The following is a 10,718-nucleotide window of genomic DNA, read 5'->3' as shown; positions in this document are numbered from 1 at the left end:
GTGTTAGAGCGCGCGCGCACACACGCGGATGCTCCTGTTTGCGTCCACCTATTTGTGTGCGTGTCCCTACGTGCATGCCAGTGTGAATAGCTTCTCCAATTTAATCTGTTTACTAACAATCTGTGTGTATCCCGTCTGTGCTATTTCTGCGCGTGTGTGTGTGTGTGTGTGTGTGTGTGTGTGTGTTGAGCCCGGACCGTGGGTGTGTTTTTTCTGCATGCAGTCGTCTCTGTGTGTTTGAGTGTGGCCATGTTATGTGTCTTGTCCCCAGTAGAGGCTGTTATTGTCCTAAGAATATATATATATATATATATATATTTGTGTGTCTGTGTGTCTGCAGGTCAATCTCCAGTAGCCTGTTGCTTTCTGCTTCGGCTCTCCGCTCTGCGTCCGGAGGAGTGCAGACTCAGATGGATTCTTGCAGGAATCCTCGTCTCTGGCTTCCGTATTCCCACTGAGGCTGCTGAACAAACACACACACACACACACACGCGCACACATTTCTGCTGCTTCCCCGACACAAAGAGGAATATTTTACAGACTAAACTGCTTTTGATGCCGAACACACACTGTGTAGTTCATTTCTTCTCAAAAACATTCTATTCTAAATAACTACAAACTCCTCATCTATTCCCCCCCCCCCCCCCAAAAAAATAACCTCTGTCTCTCATATTCTTACAAATGCTCACTCTGCTGTTGGCAGTCCCAGGGTTTTATTTCCACACTCATCCTTTGTGTGGAAAAGCAGTGAAGTTTGAGAACGTCCAGTCAGCAGCAGCAGGCTACTGAAAGGGCAGCAGCTTCTGTGTTACACAACCGAAGGCTCCTCTCATCCCCTCACCCCTGCTCATCATCTGTTTCCAGGCTCGTGGTAAAAGAAAAGGGAGGAACGGAGGCCAAGAAACGGGATGCAATTTTAAATGAATTAGGCCGTGAATAATTTTCAGGATGTCAAAATGTATTGGGGTGAAGGGGTTTATGTAATTGGAGCACTTGGTTCGCTGGTATACAGCTTAAGAGAGGCAATTCTTTATTAGGACTCAAACACACACACACACACACATACACAGGCAGCTCCCTTCGTGCACATCGGTGGACTCGCACGTTCGACTTGCGTGCACACACGTCGGTTCACACCAACGCTCACACCTGAGTGATGCGGCTGATGAACTCGCCGGTGCTGACCTCATTTACATGTCGCCTTGAGGAGGTGTAGAGCGCAGGGGGACAAGGCCAAAGCAAGGGAGGAGGGGGAAATGGTGTAGAGGAAAGGGGAGAGGGGGACGGGAGAGGACAGATATTGAGACAGAGGAGAAGAGAAAGACTGAGGAGAAAAACGGGAGGCACGGAGTGAAGAGAAGAAAGGGGAGATAAGAGAGAGGTGAGGAAAGGAGAGAGAGTGAAAGGTTACTGGAGAAGTTATGATAAAAGAAGAGCTGTGCAATGTAACGTGAAATGAAGGGAAGGAAAGGTGAGGTCAGGGAGGGAGAGAGGAGAGGGTGACAGGAAGAAGAGTAAAAGAATTAAAGAAAAATGAAGGGCAGGTACGGCAAAAAAAAAGAGGGAGGGAAGGATGCGGAAACAGGGCAGGAGAACGAGGAAGAGAGGGAGGAGGTTTGGGGAGGAGAAGGAGATGGGGGAGTAAAAGGGTACATGAAAGACGGGGAAAGTTGAAAGGTAAAGGGGACAGAGGAAATGAATGAAGACCGTGGTGGAGGAAGGCAGGGATGGAGAGAGGGGTGGCTGGGGGCGGCGGGGGGAGGGGGTGGAGGCTGGCGGAGGAAGGAGGGAGGGAGCGAGCGAGTGAGCAAAAGGAAAGGGAGGAGGGTTGATCTCTGGGGTTTGAAGCACATTAGTATTCATGGGGAAGAGGAGGCCACAGACAGCAGAGAAACAGAGGGACCAGACTGAGTGCAGCACACACACTAACACACACGTACACATAAACACGCTCACACGTCCCTCCGTGTAGCCTACGTGCCCCCCCCCCCCCCCCCCCCCCCCCCCACACACACACACACACAGCCTTGTGTAAACCATTCCTTGTGTTGAAAGCGCAGACAATTGCGCTCCATCTTGTCTATTACCTCCAGGTCGCGCACGTTACGGCGCACACACAAATCCGACAATCCCCTCCAGAGACAATTTAGCGGTTTGAGGCCTCCGAAACCACACGCACCCCCCCGCTGGCCTCGGATCGAATCCCGCTTCAGAAGCATCTCTCCTGTGCCCCCCCCACACCCCTCCGCCCTCCCCGTTCGCATCCAATTCCTCCCTCCTGTTCTGTCAATAAGAGCAGAACACGCTGCGGGGCCACAGGTCTCCTTTTAAGAGGAAGAAGGGGCCTCGACCGCCTTGCAGAAGCTGGCGAGAGGAGCGGCGGAGGTGCAGGTGACTCATTTCACCGTGGGAGACGAGGGCCGGACTCAGCCGGGCTCCGGGGGAAAAGGTGGAAGACATCCGACCGTGGCGGAGGCCACTCCAAGGCAGGAGGCGAGCAGAGAGAGAGAGAGAGACAGAGAGGGGGGAAGAGGAGGTGGAAGGAGAAACGGCAACACTCTGGTGTTCTATTCTTAGTCTCTTCTCCTCAGAACGAGTGTAGGTGTGTGTGTGGGAGCATGTGTGGGCAGGCAGGTGGTGTACAGCTGACAGTTGATTTGCTGTGACACCAGACACACTGGCTGCCTTGGACTCCCATGGCCTAGATATCAGTCTCCTGGAACCCCCTCACACACACACACACACACACACACACACACACAATTAATCACATGCACACACTCATCTGTGTCACCCTCCTTCTTTCTCTTTTCGCCCCCTCCCCTTTCTCTCTTTCTACATATTACTTCCTGACTGGGAAGCAGGTGGGCTCCACTGGGTGTCCTTAAGGGTTCAGACAAAAAAAGATGGCCTAGTAAAAATAACACCAACAGCAAGACAGAAGAGCCCGAGAAAGAAAAAGGGAGCTTGGGACGGTAGAACGGAGACAAACAGGGTGAGAGGGAGAGACAAAAAGAAGAGAAAGAGAGGAGAGTGCAGAGTGCCGATGGAGGAGTGAGAGGGAAGAAGAGATCCCATCATGTAAACAGTCTGAAGCACTGCATAGAGATGGAGGAGGCTGTTGCCATGGCGGCAGAGGCTGCATCCTTTTGTTAAAGATGTCACTCAGGGGGAATCAGGGCTAATGAGGAAGGACTTTGCGCCTGCTCGTGGGCGCGCGTACAGCCGATGTGTATCCGGGCAACGCGCTCTGCCGGTATTCTTACGTGTGGAGGTGTAATGGTTCTCACTCAAGGAAACTATCAAATATATGGAGGATGAGAGAAGGACAAGAAAAAGGCTCGAGAGCGGTGGGATGAGCGGGGAATTAAAAATAGAGAGCTGGAGTCAAGCAGGGGTTACACAGGCCATGTGGAGAAAAGTCAATGTCATCGGTGAGAAGGGCGGCGAGGCAGTGAACTGTGTGCGCGCGCTGGTGTGCGTTTGTGTGTCAGCGTGCCCGAGTGAACTATTGAGACCAGCGATGCGTGTGTGTGGTTTGGTGTGTCGCCGTGATGCGTAGGTGGCTTGTTCTCTCAGCTCTTCATCTCGCTGCAAATTAGTGAAGAATCAAAGGGAAACAGGTTTCATTTAATCCCCCCCTCCCTCCCCTCCACAACCCCCCCCCCCCTCTCTCCGTCTTTCTTTCTTTTTCTCCTTTCCCTCTCTTGCCTCTTCGTCCTCTGCAAACAGCCTTGAGCCTCCCACAGAGTGAACGCAGACATCTGCCTGCACGTTCTCTTTCTCTCTCTCTCTCTCTCTCTCTCTAACTCCCTTTCTATCTTGAAAACATCACACAAACACGCACACACACGCACGCACACACACACGCACACACATATTTGTTTTGCTGTCAGCACCGTCATCAAAGAGTGAGAGAGATCTTCGCGCCATTCTTCCATTCTACTCCATTTCCCTCCCCTCGCTCGTTCTTCCCTTCTGTTCCTCTCCTCCGTCTCTCGCTCTCTTCCCCCCTGATCTTCCTCTCGTTTCCCTCCCCTCCTCTGCCTTTATAGACAGGGATAAATAATTTGATCTGGAGGGTTTTGAAATTCCACCACTCTGGAAGGCATGACGTTAATCTTTTATTATCATTCTTCCTCTCCCATTCTCTTCCATTTATTTTTCCTTATCTCTCTAACAGACCCCCCCCCCCCCCCCCCCCCACCTATCACACCTCTCCCCTCCCTCCCCCCCTCCCAGCCCGTCCTTGCAGTATTCTAATGATTCATATTTCACATCCACTGCCTTTTCATTTAGCCTGTCTACACCGCTTCAGCGACAGCTACTCACAATCTTAATTGACTGAGGAGATGGAGCGCCTGGGAGGGCGGCAGAGGTAGAGCCACCGCGCAACCCCCCACTGTACACAACCAAGCGCACACGTGTGAGGGGTGAAAGGGAGAAGGACGCGAGCACACATTCACCCTCTCCACCGCCCACATATTTGGACAAAAACACTCCAACGCATGGGCAGGCATGTAGATTTCCCCTCTGTGGTAATTAAGCCGTCGATGTCTCTCGGGGGGTCAAGGGAGTGACGCAGGAGAGCGGAGCAGAAATGATGATGTGAAGGAAAGGATGCTCGGATGAGGAGAAATGAAAGGACCCACTCCCTCCCTTCCTCACCTCACCTCTCTCCTCCTCTCTCTGTCTCTGCATCCCCACCCACCCACCCACCCACACCCGCCCTCCCGCCCTCGCAACCCATCTCTCTGTCTGTCTGTGCCTCTCTTTGATCTCAGCCTCTGTCCCACACTGCATATTAAGATGCCCGGGCCCCTGTTTGGTATTCTGAGGCGGGCACCAGGATGCCAGTCTCCATATCCTCCACTCGCTGCTCTCTGAAAGAGAGCAAAAAACCCCTCTGTCTGTCTCAAGATGCTTATCCCGCTAAATGGGTCTGAAATAGCTGGAGAACAGGGCGGGGGAGCGGCGGTGGCGGCCGGGTGGAGGAGAAGAGATGCGCGGAGGGTGGGGAGACGGGCTGTAAGGGGATGTATTAGACACATCACAGACGGTTGGTGGTGGGGGAGGCGGAGGGGGGAGAGCGGGAAGGGAGGCATGGTGTGGGAAGGAGAAGCAGAGCAATGGGGCTGATTTTAGCTGAGAGGATAATTAAACGCTATTATCACAATGGAGCAGTAATAAAGCTCGCCGGTACACAGAGAAGCCAGCCCTCCCATGTTTGCCTCACCAAAAAGAGGGAGGAAGGAATGAGAGAGGAGGGAGGGAGAGGAGAGGGAAGCACAGATTAATAGGCGGAGGAAGAGCAAGGGAAGCGGAGTGAGAAAGACAGGGAGGCGCGGAGGGGGGAGACAGAGGGAGAGAGACGGTAAAATTGGCAAACAGAATTAGAATGGGAGAGTGAGTGGGAGAGTTTAGTGGCGGGGTGATTTCTCAGTGTTTGGGATTAGCACGGCTCTCTCTCTCTCTCTTACGTATATACATATCTCCCCTTTTTCTTTCGCTCCTTTTCCTTCTATAAGCCCTGGGGACGGCACAGCTTTAGTTAAACTGCTCTATTAAACGGCGCCTGCTGAGAAAATCAAATTATAACTTCCTTTAATCAGCGAGTATCAGTGGCCCACACAGGAGCAGCCGGCTCTGACAGCACACACAGAGAGAGAGAGAGGGAGAAAGAGAGAGAGAGAGAGAGAGAGAAAAGGAGACTGTGACTGGAGACCTGAGGGAGGCCAATATGAACCTGTCTCCCGTCTGCTTTGGTTCCCATGGCAACAAGATAGAGTGCGGGTGAATATGGGTTGTGGAATGTCTGCATCTATCGCTTCCTCTCCGTAAGCATTCATACACACAGATAGCAGAGAGGAGGAGGACACACTCAGCGACCCGGGGTGCCTCTCTGTTTGGGTGCCGTTTGAAGGTGGGTGTGCACACTCATAACTATTGTCATCCGTGTCCCCGATGCGTCCCTGAGAGACCCCCGTGTATTTACTCAGGTACTGTGGTCCTGAGTGTGCCATTATTGAGGTACTTGAACTTTACTTGAGTACTTCAATTTTCTTCTACTTACTACTTTTATTTATTCAGGGGGAAATGTTCTTCTCTTTATTGCACCACATTAATTCAACCGTTGGGCTTACTTGAAGATTAAGATGTTACAATAAGAAGCATGTAGGATAAGATCATGAAATATTCAATGCATATTTGTATTAAACCAGTGCTTTGCAACCATTTTTGGCTTGTGACCTCTAGCAGACAAACGTGTTTACCTGGGGCCCCTTGTTACATATCCGACAGTTATTATTACTACATTGCATCACCGATATGTGATGCACACTAATGCCATGCATGAATCTTGGTCCGCACGCCCGGTCAGTCGTAACGCTTGAGTTCAGCGCAGGGCGGGTCTTGTCAAGGATTGCAGTGGGATCAAAATAACTCGGCTATGAGGCGGGCAAACAAACTGGATTATAGAGATTAGCATGCATTAAAAAAAAACAGTGAATTGTTAAACATGAACAACAAGAACATCTCTCAGTGGTCCGTGTGCAGCTTTGGTTTATCCAGCCAGCGAGTATTTGAGACACACACGCGGTTAAGTGACCCTGACTACTGCTAACGTCAGCGCACTAACACACGCTGACTGCAATCAGGCGCCCTGCAGGATCGGACACGCCGTCAGCCACCTCTGTCACAGCCACCATTTTAACACAATTTATGAACCAGGTTTACTCTATAATGTTGCATTAAACAAATATTAATATCCAAACATTACAGTACGCAAGCACTGTTGCTAATACCATCTCTGGCAGCTAGCTGTTTATCTATCTTATATAACAGAAGCCAGTTAGTGACGTAATAACTGGTGAGTATTGAATAACAATATATTTCAGTGAAAAACATAATGTTAGTATCAAAAACGTTCAATGTTTCCTCATTAGGTAGAGAATGGCATTACATCTGTTAATGCCAATTTGTTGTAAATAAATGTAGATTCTAGGGTAACGGGTTGAGGACGTATATCAGTTATTAATAGTTTCTACCAAAGAGAAGTTTCCCCTTGACTACTGAAATGGCTCATTTAAACAACTGTTTGATGCCTGATAACAGACGCCTGCCTTTTCTCCTTTCCCTCTTATCAATCACAACACTAAACCCCAAATCCTAAATTGGGAACCACTGGACTGAATAAGTAGTTTGAAGTAGGCCCACCTTAACCAGCTGCAACACTAACATGTCAAAACACATCGATGTGTCTGTAATATAATCAAGTATATGGCAATATATCAATCTGGACTAATTATATTAAGCTATAAACATGCAGGACTTGATACTCCCTGAATGAAAGGACCAGATTACTCGTCCATCCCTGGACCTGAGCTCACTTCCTGTTATCACCGCAATGGCCTCAGCCGTGGAAGCGTAACAGACTCGTGTAATCATAAATCCTTCTCGTTAGGAGGCGATCTAATCACTCTCGCCTCTGATTAGTCATTAACCGTCCCGTTAGTGAAATGGTGAGACGCAGGTGGGTGGGCAAAATGCTCGGATCTCTGGGGTTTGCTTTGACTCCTTAACGATTGCTTGATTAACATTGTTTCAGTCCTTCGGCATGTTTACACTCACCTGCCGCCGGGGGGGAGGGGGGGGAGTCAGAAAACACCGCTGCAGGGGGACAGCAAACATGGGGATGAGGGAAGGAGACTGCGGGCTACAAAGGGAATAATGAGGTGGCATCGAAAAAATCCACGCAAAGAGAAACACAACACCGTTTAGAAGAGGAGAGGACTGGCTGTGAAAAGTGGGGGCGAGAAAAAATGAATAAGAACATTTTCTGACAGAACTGTGGACATCTCGCTGCATCGACCATCATCGAGGATGCGCGGGGCCGTTGTAGTCTCTGTTACTCATAGCAACACTGCATACCATGACCATAGGCTGACTGACGATTGGTCAGGCTGCCACGCTCTGGTAAGTGACCTCACCGCTGTGTGACTGAGCTATTTTGATAACCCAGCCGGTCCCGGCGTTCCACGTCGGCAACGCCACCGAGCCCGTGAATGAACAAGCCGCGAGCTGCCGCCTGCTGACACGCAAGGGGCCCGAGAGACGAGGGACGTGCCCCCTGCCCCTGCCACCAAAACCCAGCAGGCCCCCTCGTGTTCCTCCAGCCAGCGGTCTGAGATCACTGTGATCCGTTAACATTCAACATGTTACCTGCTGCCCGCAGCGATAGAATGCACGGCCCCTCCTCTCTGTTCCTACACTGTCTGCACCGTATGAGACTGTTTATCGCAGCTTTAAATAATGCAGATGGTAATATGATAAGTGAACAGCCGATGTTAGTGTCCTGCTCAAACACACACACACACACACAGGTGATGCACACGCACACCCACAGGTGAAGGCCGACACGTGAGCAAACAAACCGCACATAGCGCTCGCGGTGCAATCAATAGGATTGCGTTTTTTCTCCAGTTGTTTTAACGTAAGAGTGGGCAGATTTGGGGTTTTGTGTTCCCATCATGCCCAAAGCGCTCTGCGTTAGTCATGCCACAGAGTTTCAGGGCCGGAGAGCCAGAACATCGACCTGCAGAGCTTCCGTAGTGTGCATGTCTAATGCAACCCAGTCTGGGAATACTGCCAGTCTACTGTTACTCCAGCAACAGGGTTTATCACACACACACACCCATACACACACACACACACACACATACACACGCACACAACCAGAGAGAGCGGGAGTGTAAGACGGGGAGAGAAACAGAGCTTCGTGGCGTGTCCCTGATCTCTGCTAGCGTGCGCGAACACGTCCAACGTAGACGAGGCCTGCTTGTCAACAGTCGCAGATATGCGCCGCTCATCCCATTATTTTGTGTCCCGCGTAGCGCGTGTCATCCCAAAAAAAGCTCCCTGCCGTAAAAAGGCCTCCATGTTGCTGATGCTCTACAGTCGTGTCGTGCATCTGCAGACAGACTCAAAGGATGAGAGCACACCTAACAAGGAAAGAATTGTCAAACAAACCAAATAATGAAGCGGGCTTACAACGATATCTATGTGATATTTTCAGTTAAACGTTCAAAAAAATCAAGCGTTTGCTGGCTGTAATGTGAGTATACGTTGGGTCGTAGTCATCTATGAGGTCTATGAACCCCTTTTTAGATTTTGACCGCATCGGTGTGATCAAACAAGCAATTCTACGCTTTGGGAAATCGCAAGGATCATTTTTTACTTTCTGACATGTTATTGACCGAGCTAGAGAAAAGAATTGGCTTCTTTAGTCAATAAAGAAAATAATTGTCCGTTGCTGACCGAAATGACGAATGAAATTAGTGGGCCCAAAACAAGCCGACCCAAACAAAGGTTGTATGTGTTCAGTTAAAATCGACTGTTTCATGTGAGCCTATTTTTGCATTTTGAAGATTGGGAGCAAAAGAAGTCCTGTTACTGACTTAAATTTTGTGATGCAAATCCTCCTAAAATGTATAAAGATGTAATACACTCTCCTCGTACAAGTAGTCTGCTATTCACACATAAAACAGCCCTCTCCCTCAAACCGCCTCTTAAAGAAGAATGTCTCAGTTGGAAAATACATCTTCACTTTAAGAGTCTAAAATCAGTTCTCAGAAAAGTCACACACACACACACACACACACACACACACACACACACACACACACACACACACACACACACACACACACACACACATAGTTTTAGTACCACGAGCCTCAGGGGAAGAGTGTGAAACATTACGAACACGCTACGTAAGAGTGGTCCTTCTCAATATTTAATCAACATACATTCCCAATCTAACCCAAATGTTTAATCATGACAACTGGGGATTGAATGAATTGGTGCCTAATTGCTCACAATATTAGTTGGCCTAAATGTGTGTGTGTGTGTGTGTGTGTGTGTGTGTGTGTGTGTGTGTGTGTGTGTGTGTGTGTGCGTGTGTGTATGTGTAACCAGACGTAATTTGAATTGTCAAAGGTAGATCAGCCTATTTGTTCATGCCATAAGTTACTTTGCTAGTCGTGAACACTATTAAAACTTGATGTAAACCTGCATAAAGAAAAGGAAATGAGAATCCAACTTTTACTTCTACCTCGTATTGATATTAGTTTGTTTGGACAAAATTCAAACAAAATATTACAAACATCCCAACAGCACCACAATAATTGTTTCTAATTGTAAATGCTCAAAGGGCCTTTATACTTTCTTTTATCCTTCTTTTGTTCACACATCTTTGAATAATTACAATTTGCATCATATCAACCCCCACTATGATCCTTCGGGGTCCATCAGCCCAGCAGAGTACAAAAACTGATACTGATGTGTTTGTAAGTGTCTTCAAGGGAACTCTAACTGATGTTACACATTAAAGGTCAGTTTCATCAGGGTTATCTAAGTGTGAGCTTTATAAAAGAAAACATGAGTCACAAACTGGGGGTGGAGTTTGAAATACATGGTCATTTGCCAAGCAGGGAGGATCAGTGAAGGGATTTGCATTGTGGGAAATGTAGGATTAAAGGTTTTTGTGAACCTATACTCTGGACCAAAAAAACAACAGCTGGATTACTAGCCTTTGCTGCTTTGACTTCAGATTTTCACTTATTGGAAGTACAATAGTAAATGTATGTATCCAGTTAAAACAAATGCAAATACAGCCAAGTAAGGGCTTAAAAAAACGGAATAAACAACCAAGACACTGG

This window comes from Gasterosteus aculeatus, chromosome 16 (assembly GCF_964276395.1).
Source record: "Gasterosteus aculeatus chromosome 16, fGasAcu3.hap1.1, whole genome shotgun sequence".
Lineage (NCBI taxonomy): Eukaryota > Metazoa > Chordata > Actinopteri > Perciformes > Gasterosteidae > Gasterosteus > Gasterosteus aculeatus.
The sequence above is the reverse complement of the archived record's forward strand: the minus strand, read 5'-3'. Positions refer to the sequence as shown.